This window comes from Myotis brandtii, unplaced genomic scaffold (assembly GCF_000412655.1).
Source record: "Myotis brandtii unplaced genomic scaffold, ASM41265v1 scaffold18, whole genome shotgun sequence".
In the NCBI taxonomy this organism is placed as follows: domain Eukaryota; kingdom Metazoa; phylum Chordata; class Mammalia; order Chiroptera; family Vespertilionidae; genus Myotis; species Myotis brandtii.
This window is the reverse complement of record NW_005356674.1, coordinates 867027-885649: the sequence shown is the minus strand read 5'-3', so window position 1 is coordinate 885649 and position 18623 is coordinate 867027.

Here is an 18623-nt window from a genome sequence, read left to right as displayed (position 1 = left end):
CTTGTATAAACATAGCACAATGATCAGAATCATGAAGTTAACATTGTTGTAATACCATTCACCAAATTCAAGTCCCATTCAAACGGCACCAGTTTTCCCATTAATGTCCTTTTTTTGTTGTTCCAGGATCCCATTCAGGAACCCACACTGTATTTAGCTGTCATTTCTCCCTGTTCTCTGACCGGCTCCAATTGTTCCTTAGTCTTTCCTTGCCTTTTCATGACCTTGTCATGGCCAAAGATCAGTTGTTTTAGTGACTGTTCTTTATTACAGACCTGTCTGGTGTAATTTGATTTGATTGAGCGCTTGCTCTAGGAAGCCATCTGGAAGCTTCCAGATTCTGAAATTAGGAAAGGATTCCTAGGTAAAGGGAGAGGCGAGAGAGGTCATTCCCTGGGTTATGTAGAAATATATGTACTAGTATAGTGCACACACAACACACATTTACAGGGTACGCCCTCCAAAAACCCCAGCCAGGTATGTTGCTTGCCCATAGTTGGTAGCCATAGTCCCTTCTTGCATAAATACCTTCAACCACTAGGCGGTGCCTTCGTTCTTCTCAGTGGCAGCATTTTTGCTGGTTAGCACCAGGAGTCAGCTCTAAAAGCCTTTAAGTGAATCGTCCTTTCTCAACCTACTGCCGAGTGTGAAAAGCATTTCCCAGCTGATTCCGATGCATGATGATGTGCTGGGAAACCTGAGCCTGCCCTTCCCCTGCGGAGATGAATTTCCTTGAGATATTCATTGGATTAAATGTATTTAAATGCGCACTGTTTAAAGCTCGGTGCAGCAAAATGCCCTGCTCAAGACATATATTATATATTAAATCCTTAACTTGACTGCGGGAGAAGGAGGGAGGGCGGAAGGGAGAGAGGGAGAGACCTTCTCTAGTGCTAGGCCAAGGGTGAAACTGATGAGCCAAGTCTAAAGCTTTCCACAAGTCAGCTCAATCCTGGCTTCACCTTTACCAGAATTATGTTACCTTGGGCACAATAATTACCCTCTCTAAGCCTCAGTTTCCTCATCTGTAAAGTGAGGAAAACAGTCCCTCGGAAGTATGGCTTTTACATGTCTAACACTTGGAAAGCACTGGGTGTTGTGCCTAACACATAGTAGGCACAAGCCTCGGGGTTTTGTTTGTTTAGAGCCAGCGAGCAATGGCATTGGTCCTGGCTCGGTGGCACTCTTCTTCTTCCCTGTGTCAAGGTGCTCTCCCTTCGCTCTGGGAGGTGGGTGTTAGGGGCACAGGCTCAGGAGCCCAACTGCCCCGGTCCCTGGCCCAGCTCCACCACATCCCAGCTAGGAGACCTTCGGCAAGTTTCTGAAACTTTCCGTGCCTCAGCCTCTTCATCTGTAAAAGAGAATAATAATAATAGTACCTTACCTCACAGGGGTGTTGTGAGGGTCAACTGAGTCATCATATAAATTCATGAGAACAGCGCAGGCATCCTGGGAGACCTTGCCGGTTCCGCTCCTGAGCACTGTAATAAAGCCAGCCTCGAGTCGAGATTGTTTTTAAGGCGGAGGGTGTTGCCCTCAATTTGTAAAAAAAACAACAACACCTGTGAAGTGTAATACAGAGAAGCACAATAAAATACCTGTGCCTGCCTCGCACTGTTATACAGGTGTTGGCTATGATTATTATTTCAGATTCATTCAGTCCTCGTGTGTCTTCAACTCTTAGCTGGCTTCACACCCAGAGAGGAGCCTGTATTGTCCCTCCAAACCCCATCCTGTTGTCTCAGTGCCATGCTCAGATTTTTGAACTTCTAGAAGCCCCTATGCAGGCCTACCTTCTCCAAATGGCACCTGCACCATGCTATCCTCCCTTCTTTTACTTATTCAAATTTGCCCTCCTCGTACCCTGATTTGTGGCTGCTGCAGGAAATGGAGAAAACCAGCAAATTCATATGAAGATGCTAATGGCTGAACATACGTTCCAGGAGCCAGAAGTCTTGTTGGTCTTCTTCATGACTTATTCCTAATACCTAGCAGGTGCCTGAACGTAAGAGGGCTCGGTAAACAGCTGTGGCATGCTATTTGGACCTATAGGAGCACAAAGCCTTAGTTGAAAGTAATGCATCTTGAATGGTGGGATTTTATACATCTTGACAGGCCGGAGAGGAACATGTTGAAGGCAGGGTGTTCCACCTGTGTCCCTCAGACCATAGTGCCAGGGGACTTTCTACTTCACATACACATGAACCTATATTTCTAAAAACGTTTTCTTTTGAAATGAATTTTGACTTACAGAAAAGTTGCCAAGAAGGTGTCTATTTTCCAGCTTCCCTGGAGGTTCATGTTAACATCTGACATACTCATAGTGATCCAAACCATGAAATTAACATGGATGCTATGGATGTTACTATTAATGCTATTAATGAATTAAACTACAGGCCTAATTTGAATGTTACCAGTTCTTCCACTACTGTGGCACCCAGGCTGCCGTTAATTGCCTCAGTCTCCTCCAATCGGCGACACTCCCTCAGTCTTTCCTCATCTTTGGTGACTTTGCTACTTTTAAAGAATCCCGGTTAGATACCTTGTAGAATGTCTGTCAGTTGGGTTTTGTTGGCTGTTGCTCACTATTAGATTGAGTTGTGGATTTTTGGCAGGAATACCACAAAGCGCTGTGACCTTCTCAGCATCTATATCTGGGGGGACTTGATGTCAATATGTCTTATTATTGGTGATAATTAATCTTGATCACTTGTTTAAGGTGGTGTTGGCTGGGTTTCTTTACTGTAAAGTTGCTCTTTTCCCTTTATAATTAATAACTACCTTGAAAGAGACACTTTGAGACCATGCAAATATTCTCTTTCTCCTCAAACTTTCTCGCACCAATTTGAGCATCCACTGGTAGATTTTGCCTGTAATAATTGTTACTGTGATGTTGGCCTAGTGGTGATTTTTTCTTTTATATTTCTCATTTCGTCTACATTTATGGATTGGAATTCTTCTGTAAAGAAGAGCTGTCCTTTCCTCCCCACTTGTTTATGCAAGTAAAATATTATATCAGTATGAAATCATGGATATTTATATTATTTGTACAATTATAATCCAATATTTACTTTATTTCTCAATTTGTTCCTGTGTTGGCCAACGGGATTGGCTTCGAGTTGTCTGTGTGTCTTGTCATGTGCCTCATCCTTTCTTGAGCTCTTTCATAAGGTCATTTTGGTAACCACAGAGGTCACCTGGGCATCTCCCCACTGTACATTTTCAGGGGGCACACTGTGGTTAGGAGTGGTTGGGCTAAGAATGTCTGAATGCCTGTTCTGCTCTCTGCTAAGGCATCATGCCGCCTCTCCACACTTCAGAGTCTTTATTTACCAAGAAATTCACATAACCCCACACATCGCTCAGATCCCCAGGGCTCAGCCAGACACTGGTTGGCTGGCAGGCCAGGGGGCAGCGTCTTTCCCCACTCTGCCTAACAGCTCCTGGAGCCACTGTCATGGAGGGCTGGGCTTCGCTGGGGCCCCTTTACCTCCTCCCCTAACCCAGCAGGCAGTCAGGGACGGTAAATCTTTAGGTTATTATTACCGATGTTATTATACTACTGTCAAAGTTAGCATCTCACTTGTCAGCTAGTATAGTCAGCCAGGGCTTTTTTTTTTTTTTTTTTTTTTAAGTGGAGGTGAAAGGGATTAAGAAGTACAAATTGCCAGTTATAAAAATAGGCATGAAGATATAAAGTACAGCATAGAGAATAGAGTCAATAATGTTGTAATAACTATGGATGGTGTCAGATGGGTACTAGAATTTTCGGGGTGATCACTTCACGACGTATATAAATGTCTAATCACTATGTTGTACACCTGAAACTAATATAATACTGTATGTCAACTGTAATTAAAAACAAATTAAAATAAATTTTAAAAATTTTAAAAGCGTAGGTTCAACTTATTTCTTACTCATGCAGTACTGGTTTGAAAGCAAATGAGGCTTGTTAAAAGAGCCAGAACATTTATGCAGAAAATGTTTTTTTCTACAGAGAGACAGGAATAACTGAAAGGCCATACTAGGAAACACCAAGACATCTCCATAGTGCGGAAGACTTTACAAGAAAATTGGCCTGGCCCTAGCTGTTTGGCTCAGAGGATAGAGTGTCAGCCTGCTGACTAAAGGGTCCTGGGTTCAATTCTAGTCAAGGGCACATGCCTGGGATTTCGGCTCAATCCCTAGTAGGGGGCGTGCAGGAGGCAGCTGATCAATGATTTTCTCTCATCACTGATATTTCTATCTCTCTCCGTCTCCCTTCCTTTCTGAAATTAATAAAAAAAATATTTTTTTTAATTGGCCTGGACTCTTTACAAAGTCAGTGTCATAAAAACATTGAAGAAAAGGGATGAGGGTTTTGTAGATTAAAAGAGGCCAAAGAGACATAACAACCAAACACAATGTGTTGATCCTTAATGGGAATCCTGCTTTTTAAAAAGTTATAGAAGTCATTTTGGGGACAGTCAAGGAGATGTGAATTTGGACCAGATATTAGACACCAGAGAATTATTAATTTTCTCAGGAACAATGAATACTTCTTTAGTGTATGCCCATGCAATATTTGGGAATATCTATGCTAAAATTTATTTGTTATTTATCTGAAATTCAAATTTAGCTGGGAGTCCTGGTATTTTTTTTCTAGTAATAAATAACTAATTCTTTTTTTTTATTGTCTAAAGTTTCACATATGTGGGAGTCCTGATACTTTTTTTTATTATTATTACAGTAAAACCTGGATATATGGACTAAATCAGGTGAGGGAGTGTCTATTAAAGCTGAAAGTCTGTTATGTAATACTAGAGGCCCGATGCATGAAATTCGTGCAAGGATAGACTCTCGAAGCCCTGGCCCCAACCCTCTGGTCGTTCTGGAAGGTTGTTCTGGAAGGACGTTCCGCTGCTGTCCAGTCTAATTAGCATATTAGCTCTTTATTATATAGGATAGTAGGTATTCTGAATCAGTATGTTAACCGACAAATTAGTTAAGTTTACCTGTTTTTCTTCAATGTAATTAAAATTAAGTATGTATGAAAAGTTTAATTTCACAGAAAAGTTTTATATGTATATATTACTGTAATTTTAAATGTATACTGAATAGGTCTAGTAATCTCCTGCATTTGCCAGTCACAGAGGGTAAACAAATGCTCATGGCTTAAGTATACATCGAACATCATCTGGCCCCTGTTAAAACAACTGAAGAAAGTCATGCCACATGACAACAGAATCAATTACCTCGCCAGATGTAGTGTGATCACGTGCTAATCATTTGCTGTACATTGTTTAGGAGTGCTGACTCTTGGATTTAAGTATGTAGACTATAGTTGTTAATATGCAATATTTATTTAAGTTGGTGAAATAACTACAGTGTTTTTTCTAACATATGGCCTATTCGCTAAAATGTGTTAAACATAACAGTGAATTAAGAACAAAAAATAACTTTTAGTTTAATTATAAGCAAATTTTGGTTAAAAGCATTTTAAAATTAGCAGGTGTTAATTTTCACATATGACATAACAATCAGAAAATTTGTCTGATGAATCTGAAGTCCATTAAATTGAGGTCCTCAAAATCAAGCATTTAGTGTATTACTGTTTTTGTTAAATCTGGCAACACTAGATTGAGATGATAAGCAGATATATATATATATATTTTAAATTTAAACACACAAAACAAAAATGCCTCAAGCAGAAGCTTCTAACTACCTTAGAAAGGTCTCATTGGCAATAGGACTCACCATTCCTTGGGCTCCTTTCTGAATGTGGGCATTGTTTTAACACCTGTGGGAGCTGCCTGTGGCTTTAATGACATTCCAGTAGAGAGAGCCCAAGTCATCCAGGCTTCACATGACTTAGACTTCTCCTCCCTTCTGCACCCTCAGGATATAAAAAATTGGAAAGACTTCCATTACTCCAACTTCCAGGGCTTGGAGAAGACAAGTATGTTTAGGTTACAGTAAGAAAGAGTCCATAAGAAAAGTTTTTTCAGAGCTATCTACATTCTAGTGAGCAAAATAAAGATGAACATATCACAAGTATGAAAGCTAGCAATATGTAGAAGATAAAGGATGGATGAAGAACCCTGCCGAGAAGAAAACCCAAGGAATAAAAGAAAATTTCCTCCGGTCATTTTGAGGATGTTTTTGTTTAGTTGGCTGTTCACCAGATTGTTATAGCAATAAAAGAAAAAGAAAAGAAAGAATCAGCCTTGGATCTTTGATTAATTCTCTACTTCTGAGAATGACTGCTTAAAGAGAAAATCAAAGAAGTGCCCCAAACAATTAAAAAAATTATATATATTCAGTGATACAATAGTAAACAAAAAGATTTATATAGTCAGAAATTGGTTGAGTAGATAATAGAAATTTGTACCTCGGCATACCATGCAGTGTTGAGAATGAAGATTGAGATCTGCATTTTCTATTTCTGAGTAAAAATAATTGTTACGGAGCAACTTGTAAAGGAAAAGCCTTTTGATGTTTGATCTGCTTACCTGTGATTATGTGCTTTTGTTCATAAAAGTTCCTGAAGAGGTGTTTTCTCAAGATGTTAGCAATGACTCCCATATCTTTGGATGGGATTTCTAATTTTTCACCCTTCTCCACACTTTTCTGTATTGAGTTGACTTAAAACACACACACACACACACACACACACACACACACACACACACCACATCATATATGTATTGATTTCATCAAAAACAAAATCCAAAAAACTTGTATCTCCCTTTGCCTTTTGTTGCGCTCAGGGGACTTGCAAAGTACCTGAAGTACTCTGGGTGAGGTAAACCAGATGGAATGAAACCAGGCCCCAGTAGCTTTGCAATGAGAGGCCAAACACCTTGCTGGGCCTCGCGACAGTTCTGCAGCCCAAGCCCTTGGGATGTCTCAGGGCAGCTGATTGACAAGAAGCTACAGATGACCAGCTGGACAGGCAGCTGCTGGGACATTGGACTCGTGGCAGATGAAATGATTTGGAAAGCAGAATGGGGCCAGCAAGTTATTGGCCAGAGCCAGGGGTGGGCAAACTTTTTGACTCAAGGGCCACAATGGGTTCTTAAACTGGACCGGAGGGCAGCAACAAAAGCATGGATGGAGTGTTTGTGTGAACTAATATAAATTCAAAGTAAACATCATTACATAAAAGGGTACGGTCTTTCTTTTTTTTAGTTTTATTCATTTCAAACGGGCCGGATCCGGCCCGTGGGCCGTAGTTTGCCCACGGCTGGGCCAGACCATCTTAGGCGATTATTTCTCCTCGCTAGCCTCGGTTTCTCTGTCAATAAAACGTAGTTAACGGAACCTACATTATAGGGTTATTGTAGGGATCAGAGAAAATAATATATGTAACAGATACTCAATAAATGTTCATTTTCCTCTTCAAAGTCTTTCCATTGTGCGGCTAAAATTAGATTTTTCATTTTATTGATGATTGAGCCTTGCTGGAGGGCAAATTTATTTGGAAATGTTTATGGAAAGATAAATACCCTCCCTGGCCCACACATCTATGCCCACACATCTAGCCTTTGACACATTCGAATTTCACTAGTGGTGGGAGTCTTACCTCTCAACTATTTGTTTCAAGAACTTTGATTTCCTGGTGCATTATCTTATTTGATTTGTGGGAAACAAGAGAATTCTACTGTTATTTCTATGAATAGAACGTGATTAAACAGTCGTCAGGAAATCAGAACGAAAGGAAATGTTTTGCACTCAAAAGGCTGGCAATCAGCAAGGAAAGGTTAGAAGGCCGTTTGTTTTCCGAAATGGAAGGAGGGTTTCACTTCCCCACAGGGTGGCAGACTCGGTTTCCAGCTTCTCATCTCTGGGTTTCAGCTCCGTTCGACAGCAGAGTCAGCCTGCTGCCCTGGGCGGAAACACAAGTTGAGCACATTTGGTTACTTCTGTTGTATTCAGTCCAGCAATTTGGATCTTAAAGAGTAATTAAGGCGAGTGAGCCAGCCCTCCGTGTTGTCTTTGGAGGGACCGTCCGTCCTAGGGTAGGACGGAAACATTCTCTCTAAAGTCAGCCGAACACAGGAACCCAGCACAGTGAGGTTGCCCCGGGGTCAGGCTTGGATACAACGTTTAAAACAAAAAATATTTTATGGCAACTGGTATGTCAAAGCAGTGAACTCAAAGAGCTGGGTTCCAGTTCAGGCCCCCAGCGTGTGGCCATGGAATCCAGGAATTAAGCAGAACGAGGAACTCATCTGCACACAGTCCAGACAATTTCTCCCTCGGATCACATCTGTGATTCTGTAGGACATCTGTATTTCTCGTTGAGGTTAATGTATAGGAAAGATGGATACACACATGAACCTTGTGCGTAGGCCAGGGGCTTCAGAGTTTTTAAATGCATGAAGGTCCATGTCATAACTTTCTCAAGTCAGAGTTCCTCGACCGGGGAAACGTCACTTCTGTCTGGTGGGTGTACATCTGAGGGGGCTTGACAACATCTTGACCTTCACCAACATCCTCTGTGTGGGAGGAGGGGGAGGAGGGAGCTTCTAGGGACTGGGTATGAAGTCGAATACCATTAGCAAGTGAAGATGCTGATGAATTAACAACCTCCAAATGGTCAAGCCTTAAAACTAAGCTCTTCCTAACGTTCGTCACTGGTAGCCATGGGATTAGTAGTCACTTGGCTCATATTGTGAATGACTGTGGGTCTGCGCAGGCGCCAGTGCATGTGCGCAGGCACGCACACACATTCAGTGGAATAAGAGAACAGAAATAAAAGATTCCAAACAATTAATTGGCCAATTAGCTGTCCTCGAAATTACGGGAATGTGACATTCAGTTAAATACACAATGATCGCTTTAAGTTAAATTGCCCATTTTGAAAGCGTCCTCCCGGCTCCGTTGCGATGCCAACTGGTTCTGACTGTGGTGCCTTTGCTTTTGAGGGGCAGGCACAAGAGTTTCCCTCCCACTAAGCCCGAGCCTGCTTTCTTAATTAACAAGTTGAAGGGGAGGCGGGTGTGATTGGGAGCTGGGGGCTCAGCTAGACGACCTTTTCAGTGATTTCTCCGGCCCGAGGGTGGCCATCTGAGGAAATATTGCCGGGGGAGGCAGGCCAGGCCGGGAAGACTGGCTCCAGCCAGGACATTACTGTGCGATCAGCTAAAGGTCCCTTTTCTAAGCAGCTGGTGGATGGACAAAAATGAAAGACAAGTGACTATGAACGAAGTCTCATGACCCAGAGCTGCAACATTACTGAGGTCTGGCTGGAGTCTTACCAACATTTCCTGCTGGCATCCAGAAATCCAAGAAGGGGACAGAACCTGAAAACCCTTCCTCCTCCTCTTGGTTTTTAAGTCTCTGGTCTCTCGGACTGACCTGCTCCAGGATGCGCAAGGGCCTCGCTTTTCTCTGGCATTCTCCCCTCCTGGCACCATGCCCACCACTGCCAACCCGGAAAGACAGCACTACCCTCAACACCCGTGGCTCCCTCACACATCATTTTCACATCCTTGAGCTCAGAAAGGGGGGAAAGGGGAATCAGGATTTTGGGGGGCACTGGGCACTCCTGGACAGGCCCTGCTGCCGTGAGTGGCAGCTCAGATCCCAGAGCCCGGGAGGCTCTGCACCCAGTGAACATTAACAGATGCAAGCCTCTCTGACGGCTGTTCCTGGGACACCCACGGCCAGCACTTCCTCTCTCCTGCACTGTGAACGGTGTTCCAGATGGTCATTGCAGGACGTGAACCAGCACTTGCTTAAGAGCCAGGGAAGCTTCGGGACCCGGGCTTCCTGCAGGCTCTGCTGCTTCCCAGCTGTGGGAACCTGGGCAGGTTACTTAAAGGTTCTGAGCAGCAGGGAGTCTGTCTGTGAAAGGGGAATAACATGGTACCTGCTCCATAGAGCTGCTGTAGAAACGAAATAAGGAAACGCATGGGAGGGGCCTACCACTGGTAAGTACTCAAAACTGGTAGCTCTTATTACTATAGATTTATTATTTCTTTCTAAAGGATGGCTCAGGGTCAAGGCTGGGCCTCCAGAGAAGGTCCAGCAGCCCCTCCGCCTGGCTTAGACCTGGGGCCTGGAGGCGGAGGCGCAGGCGGATGGGCCCACTGTACGATCCACCCTGCACGTGGCCTCCAGTGAGGTTTTTCTGAAAACGGGGTTCTAAAGCATAGCTCTCCTAGTACCCGAAGCCCTTCAGTGGCTGCCACTGACCACAGGGCATAGGCAGGGCTTCTTGCAGCCGAGCAGCCCCTCCGCCTGGCTTAGACCTGGGGCCTGGAGGCCGAGGCGCAGGCGGATGGGCCCACTGTACGATCCGCCCTGCACGTGGCCTCCAGTGAGGTTTTTCTAAAAATGGGGCTCCTAGTACCCGAGGCTCTTCAGTGGCTGCCACTGACCACAGGACACAGGCAGGGCTTCTTGCAGCCGAGGTCCCCCTGAGCCACCTGGCAGAGGTAAGGCTGGAAAGGGTCTGGGGGTCTGTGAGGGCCAGGGGCCAGGGTTCCGTCCTGGTCTAGGGAAAACTCAGGAACAGAAAGGAAGCAGTTTTGGGGTGAGCATTTCAGGAGCTGAGGCAGGCGGGGAGGAGGGGCCTGTGTGATGACCGGAGCTGGGAGTGACCGGTGATCCTGGGTGGGGGGAGATTTTGGCCTCTCTCTGTCCCATCCCCGCATGGCTGCTGTTATTAGTGGGGAATAGAAGTGTGGCAGCACCCGTGGCGGCTTCAGTGGCTGCTGTGAGAAAGAAGCCCTCACCATGGGCAGTTAAGATGCTTTGGGTGCAAGTTAGAGAAACTCCAGTTCAGAGGGGCTTGAAAAATAGGGTTTCCCCCTCACAGTTCTAGAGGTCAGAGGTGAGGCAGGCTGCAGGTGAGGGACTGTAGGTGGCTCAGTGAGGTCATCAGGAATGAGGCTCTGCTGTGTCTTGTCTTTGCCGTCCTAGCCGTGGACACCCTCCTACGATGCTTTTCTTCAGAGTCTCAAGACGGCTGCCAGCGAGAATGGCAAGTACCTGCTTCCTTGGGAAGTGGAGGATGGGCACCAGGGACCCCTCGCAAACATGCGTGTCAATCTTGCCCTCCAGCCTGGCCGGGCTATTTAGGGCCCTCAGACCAATAACATGGTTTCCCTCTGGAGCTGGGTGGATCCCAGAACAAATGTGAAACTCAGTTGGAACATGGACAGGGAGACTGTGGGCTGGTACACAAGCTACCTCCCCGCAGGTCCTAACAAACACACACCCCACACTGCACCCGGGAGGCACGCCAGGTCCGCAGGACTGTGACATCCTCGAGCTCCTTGAAGACCCACGGCAACCCTGAGAGGTGGGCAAGGAGAGGGCTCAGAGACGTTAAGAAATGGACTCAGGCTCACACAGGCAGGGGCTCCGCAGCAGGTCTTTCTTCCCCCGCCCTGCCCACTCAGAGCTTGTTTGTGGTCTAGCATCCCATGGAGGCCTACAGGGCAAGCAGGAGGCCCGCGGGTGATTGAGTTGCCTGCTCAGAGCTTGTTTGTGGTCTAGCATCCTATGGAGGCCTACAGGGCAAGCAGGAGGCCCACGGGTGATTGAGTTGCCTTTTCTGTCTACGATTGGACTGATATGTAACAATCCACTCAAGAACAACCCGGCCCAGCCGGTGTGGTTCAGTGGTTGAGCGCCAACCTATGAACCAGGAGGTCATGGTTGGATTCCCAGGCAGGCCACATGCCCACGTTGAGTGCTCGATCCCCAGTGTGGGGCGTGCAGGAGGCAGCCGATCAATGATTCTCTATCATCATTGATGTTTCTCCCTCTGCCTCTCCCTTCCTCTCTGAAATCAATAAAAATATATTTTGAAAAAGAAAAAAGAATGACCCCGCAATGTGCTTGACTCCCCAGCAGCCCTCAGTCCTCAGTCACCAACCACCTGCTCTCTGGCACCGGCGTTCCCTGCCCCATCCCTGCTGCCTGCCCACAGGCCTGCTTGTTCATGTTTTCCCTTCCTGCCTCCCTGGGACCTTTGTCCCAAGACTCCCCATTATCAGAGAATGACAAAGTCCTCCCCTCCCCGTGCGGGTGTGACAGGCAGGGGACGGGGAGAAGGGAGAGAGGAAGGACACGCCTGTGCAGAGGGGTGGCGGCTGCTCCCCCTGGCACCGTGGCAGGGAAGCCATTAGAGCGGATCTGGGCAGATTGGCCCAGGTGTTGCCAGCTGGAACACCAGCTCCATTAGGGCAAACACACTGATTGGTCCACTGGAAGGTTGGATTCCTCCCAAGAAGTTTCTCTGTTGATGTTGAATGCAAACTAAGAAGTTGGAAACAGGACTTCGGACAAGCTGGTTTTCCAAGTAGCCAAGGGACAGAGTCTATTGCTGGCTGGTGGGGCTTAAACCTTGTTCCTATAGAGGTTCAGGGACATGGGGGGAAGTGGCCTTTTTCTCTTTCTTCCTCTTCTGATGGGAGAACCAGAGTCAAGAAGGCTTCCCTTGCCTGGCGGTGTGGCTCAGTGGTTGAGCATAGACCTATGAATCAAAAGGTCACGGTTAGATTCCCAGTCAGGGCACATGCCTGGGGGCAGACAGGAGGTAGCAGACCAATGATTCTCATCATTGATGTTTCTATCTCTCTCTCCCTCTTCCTTCCTCTGTGAAATCAATCAATCAATCAATCAATCAATCAATCAATGTGTGTGTGGATAGATATACTGTGATGCCCACCCGCCATGCCCATGAGTCAGAGGTCACCGGAGTATCTTGCTCTTTTCCAGGGCTTCTTCTCTCCTTTTTCAAAGGGAGTCTCCCAGACTGGGGTGGGCCCCACCAGGGATTTCTGGATACCCTACTTCTTTCTGCCTTTAGGGATTCCTGGGTCTACAACGAATGAGGGCCCTGGAGTTGTGGGGGAAGCCTGGGACACTTTCCTTGTCCGCTGGTTGGGGAGAACTGTGGCTGAGCTCCTGCTCTGCCTTAGCTACCTGGGTGGCTTGGGGAAATCAAGTAATCCCTCTGTGCCTCAGTTTCCTCATCTGTCAAGGGGACTTTAATACTATCTGCCTTTTCTCCTGGTTCTTACGAAGATCACAGATGATATCAAGTAGGAAGACGCCATGCAAACCGGAAGACACGTTATCAATGCAAAGGTGACTCTTCTGGTGACCCCTGACCCAATGCTGTGCTTGTCATTTCTCCCAGTTGGAAATAAGACTGGGGGGGGGGTGGCTTTCAGCGAGAGGTTATTTCCTTAGGCCCCATCATCATTGAAGAGCTCTGGCATGGAAGGCAATAACACTGAATCCGAGCCCCAGCTTCCTCCATCACTAACGAAGTGACCTTAGCAGGTTCCTTCTCTGGCTTCTAGAAGTGGGGGAGGGCGATCAGATGACACGAAGCCCCTCCTAGCTCCGGTTCTGTGAATGTTATGAACTCCATCCTTACCCTATAGTCAGGGTTATAACCACATTCCCACTGTGGTCTTGACTTTAAAGGGCTTTATTGAGGTGCACTTGGCATAGAATAAACTAGGGGTCCTGACTCGGAGAAAACGTAGCCGCTTCCCAGCGGACCGCCTTTGCAGTCTCCCGACCCTCACCCTGACGAGGGGAGCAGCACTATTTTTTCCTGGCTTCCAGGGTTCCCATGACCCAAATGCCACGGTGGGGCCAAGAAGGGACCTCCAGGTCTGTGATGGGGAGAGAAGAAACGTGGACAGGGCGATCACTTAATAATATTGACTAAATCTTTGGAATCCTGACTTTCTGCGAAGAAGTAGGTTTCGGCCAAGTCTTCCATGTTCCTGAGAGAACCAACAAGAATGAGGAGCCACCGTGGCAACACCCCACATCCGGTCTGTGAAGGAACCTTGCAGGCAACTATAACTCTTCTGAAATCCTGGAAAGTGGGGGGAAGCAGGTGAATCCTATACTGTGAGACAAAAATGAGTCTTCCTATATGTCCCAGGTCATCGTCACGTGGTCAGCTGCTCTGCATCCACTGGAAATAACGCTATACGAGAACGAAGATGACACAAGGCAAGGACCCCCTCGACCAGCTTCTCCTCTTCTGCACGGTTGACATTTGGGGCCGATCGTCTTGGTTGTGGGGCTGCCCTGTGTGTTGTCGGATGTGTAGCAGCATCCCTGCCTTTCCCATTAGACGTCAGCAGCACCCCACCCTCAGTGATGACAACCCCAAACATCCCCGGACGTTGCTGAATGTCCCCTGGGGTCAAAATTGTCCCATTTTGGTGTTTTGTCTTGTTTTCAAATCACTTTGTTTTTTGGAAAAAGTAATTAAGGACTATTGTTTTAGCCACTATTGATTGTGTGGCTGCTACACACCAGGCAGTGTGTTAAGGGCCTTACAGACGGCATCTCGTTTACCATGACTGGTGGGTTACAAGGGCCTTTTATTTCTTCTTTTATTATGAAAAACACACAAAACAACAGGCCTTTCCATCTCTCTGGGGGGAATTACAGGTTTTCCCTCTGCCTCTCACCTTACCCAGCAAGGAGGAGGGCGAGGGTCGGCAGGGGAAAATCACCAGAGTCCTGGCCCTGCCTCTTCTTAGGAATGTGCTTTTAGAATCCTCCTCACCCTTTTGGAGGCTCACGTATAAGATGAGGAGAATGATCCCTGCCTTGCAAGGCTGTGAGGCTTAGGAACAAAATTTGTGAAGAGAGGGAACATACCCGCTTTGCTTACCACCGCCTCCTCCGTGCCCGGCCGCTGGTTCATAGCAGATGATCAATACATGCCTCTTGGATGAGTAGGTTGATGGAGAGAACGTTGGGCATCTGTCACCGGCACTGGCACCAATGTGTACCCAATAAATGCCAGGCTGACTGTGTCTGTGGCGCAGACGGGCCGAGGAGAGAGGCACCAGCCGGCGTCAGATGCTCTGGAGAGCAGGCCACACACTACAGCCACCTCTGTCCTTGTGGAATTTGTGATCCAGGAGGACATTAACACAATGTCACAACTCATCATATCATTGCCAGCGTGAAAACCACAGCAAAGCCAGGTGCCACACACTCCCACTTAAGCACACCCGGCCACCGGCCGCTGAGACCATCTCTCCCGGGGTCTAGCCTGTGGGACTGTGGTTCCCAAGGATCTGGGCTCTGCAGAAGTTTTAGAGAGGTTTTCATTGCTTTTTAAGCTTAAAACAATGAACTGTAATAAAAGAAAACATTTCCATTGGGCTTGTAAAGACTTAATAGGAGTTAAAAGTAATTAGCTGGTCTGTTTGGTTCTAATTCGATAAGTGCTTTCTTTTATTAACTTCACTGTCCTTGAAGATTGGGATTGAGGTTTGTCTGCAATTGGAAAGGTCGCGTTTGTCCAACGATGGATGGGTGGCTGGACTAAGGCAGTCGCTTGCGCTGGCAACGCCAACAAGAGCCGGGGCTCCGTGAGGCTGTGTGCGAACCCGGGCACGGTTCCCTCTCTGCCTGCTGAGCCTCGTTTTCTCCTGAGAAGTGGGGATGGCACTGCCGTGCAAGGCTGTGTAGGGAAAGCACTGGTGTACTGTGTGGCACAAGGAGGGGCCAGTTCATGACGACCCCCTCTTCCTCTTCCCTTTACCCCGGAGACTGCCCCTCCCAGTCATATTCTCTGTGTCCCACTGAGGTCAGGTGACAGTGCTGGTGCTGGTGGGCATCCTTGCCCGGACCTGAGTCAGACTGGGAGCTCCTGGAGGGCCAGGGCTGGGCTCCCTCCCCTGAGTGCCCCTCGGTGCCCGTTTGCCATCAGACACTCCCCTCCCTGTCCTGCTCGCTGGCACTGTGGGGAACGACATTTCCCAGGTTCACGGGCAGCAGGCTTTGGCAAGTATCTAGGCTCCCTCCCCTGAGTGCCCCTCGGTGCCCGTTTGCTATCAGACCCCTCTCCTCCCTGTCCTGCTCGCTGGCACTGTGGGGAATGACATTTCCCAGGCTCACGGGCAGCAGGCTTTGGCGAGTATCTACCAGTGGGAGCACTGATGGGAGATTGGACAGTGGAAAGAAAGGAGGAGCCAGGGTGTTCACCGAGCCCTCCCTCCTCTGTGTTGGGGTATTTGTTTGGCGGTGGCTGTGTCTCCTCTGGTCACCATGGTCCAGCCCTGCCTGGCTGAGGCTCTGACCACACCACCTTCCTCCTGCATCCTCTGTGCCCCATGGGTGGTCCTGGCAGCCTCCTGCTGTGGCTAAGCTCTGAGCGGCTTCTAAGCTTTTCTGTCTGTGTGAGCACTTCCCTGCTCTGAATTCCCTCCACGTGGACGGCCTCGCATGGCTGTTTCCCTGACAGGAGCCTGACATGGCTGTTTCCGCCTCCATGTCCCCAGCCTTTGACCACGGAAGGAGCTCACTGCGCTCCTATGGGCTGGGTGCATTTCCTGATAGAATATTCCAGAAAAGGCGATTTTGCCCACCTTTTCCAGGCCTTCTCCTTGGTCTCCCCTCACTTTCCAGAACAATCTAGAAGCATGAGGAGCAACTCAAGTGAGGGCCAGCCCCGGAAAACCTACAACCAAATCTTTAAAGCTCTTGAATATTCTGTCTGGGTCATTGCTGATTCGTTTTCTCAAGCCCCAGCTTCTAATTGGATCCATCTACATAACCAGTGTAATCAGTGAGCCAAAATTAAACACCCCACCTCTGCCCTTCTCATCGGTCACAGATCACGAGTATAAAGAGCCGGTTCAAGTGGAAGGCTGGGCTCTGGGAGGCCAGCTCTGTCGTCAGTCCTGGCAGGCTCGGCCCAGAGGCAGGACCTAACCCCCCGGCTGGGGACGGCAAATGAGTCACTCTCAATAGGTCCTGCCTGCAGCCGAATTAGTCTTGAAGGAGACTCACCGGGAATACTGATTTAAGAAAAACACAGGCTGATTACAGATGCCTGGGCAGGCATGGCATTGGTGGTCTCCTGAACGCCTGGGGCTCTGGGACCTTCTAGGGCAATGGTCGGCAAACTCAGTAGTCAACAGAGCCAAATATCAACAGTACAACGACTGAAATTTCTTTTGAGAGCCAAATTTTTTAAACTTAAACTATATAGAGTACATTGTGTTATTAACTTAATTAGGGTACTCCTAAGGCTTAGGAAGAGCCACACTCAAGGGGCCAAAGAGCCGCATGTGGCTCGCGAGCCACAGTTTGCCGACCACGGGTCTAGGGTAGGTCTGGAGGGCCACCCTGTTCCTGCCCAGGCCCCCTCCTTCGCGGAAGGTCTCAGAGTCTGGAGACAGACCCAGCTGTGGGGTCAGGGTGAATGCTGGACCTGGTCTGAGCCTCAGCTTCCTCATCTGTAAAATGGACTCCTCTGTCATAGCCCTAGAAAGAGCTCCAGGACAGAAACAATGCTCCACAAAGAGCCTAACCTGGACCACCCTGCAAGGACCCAGGCTGAGCCTCTAGAGCGCCTGAAGGCCTAGTTGCTCTGTGCTGACCTGCTAGTCATTTAAAGGAACCTGCCTGTGCTCTGGGGGAGAGGGGTTCGAACTAGAGAAAGCCCCTGGGTGAGCCTCAGCTGCTGCTGCTCTGGCTGCGGTCTGTACAGCCTGGTTCGCCTGGACAGTGCCTTTCTCTGCATTTACTCACAGTGAGCGTGGGTTCTTCCCGTCTCTCCTCTTCCCTCCCCTCCTTCCCCACCCCTCCCGTCCTTTCCTCCTGCTCCGCCCTTTCCTTCTCCTACTCTTCTTTCTCCCTCTCCCCTCCTTTCTCCTCCTCTTTACTCTTCTCCTTCACTTTTCCCTCTCCTCCTCCCCTCACCCCTGATGACATCATCGCTTCCTGGCCTCGAAAATGTCTGTGGAGGCCTGGCTGCTCCTTCCTCCCCAGCCCAGCCAGGGGAGGGAACACGAAGGGGGTGACATTTAGCCACTGGAGGGTGATGTGGGTGATGGGGAGAGGGCATGTGGCCTTTGCAATTGTTGCTCTGTTGCCTGGTGTGTTAGGCCTAACCCAGATCCCTCCGCACCCGCTTCCCCTTCCCACCGCTAAGCCATGTGGAGTAGCATTCTCCTCCCTCTCCCCCAAGCTCACACCCATCTTTATCGACCCACCTCCCATGTGAACTTCACGCAGCATGGCCTAGACCAGGGCTCCTTCAAGTGCCCTTGACGGGGAATGGAACCGAGACCCTTTGGTGAGAGGGCGGGTGCTCTGACCATTGAGCAGCTCTGGCCAGGGCCTCAGTGGGTTTTAAAGGTTGACCACTTTCACTCTGAGCCCACCAGCCTTGTCAGTGCCTGGGGGGAGCACTCCTGCCATGGTTTGGTTTTGAAATTGGCTGAGGGAACAGAAATAGGAGGCAGGCGACTTGTCCTATCTCAGCCACAGGGAGCGCAGGCTGGAAGGCAGGCCTGGCCCCACACATCGGCTCCGGCTTTGAAACAGGTACCTCGGATTGGACCGCTTCTAGGTTCAGATGCATCTTTGTTGAAAAAGAATGGTCAGCAGAATGAATACAGCCACCATCGGCCTTTCACGCTGTATGTAAACGAACCCATTCCGTTTCTCTTCATTTGTGGAAAAATACACAGAGAAAATCCCCTGTGGGAAACTGGAGTTTTAAATGACATTGTTTGTTCTCTGAAATTGAAGAAGTGCTGTGCACGCGTAAGGCATGAGGGCCGTGTTCTCAAAACACCCGTGGGCGTGAAATGCTTCAGGGTGAAGGGGACCCAGGGCTCAAG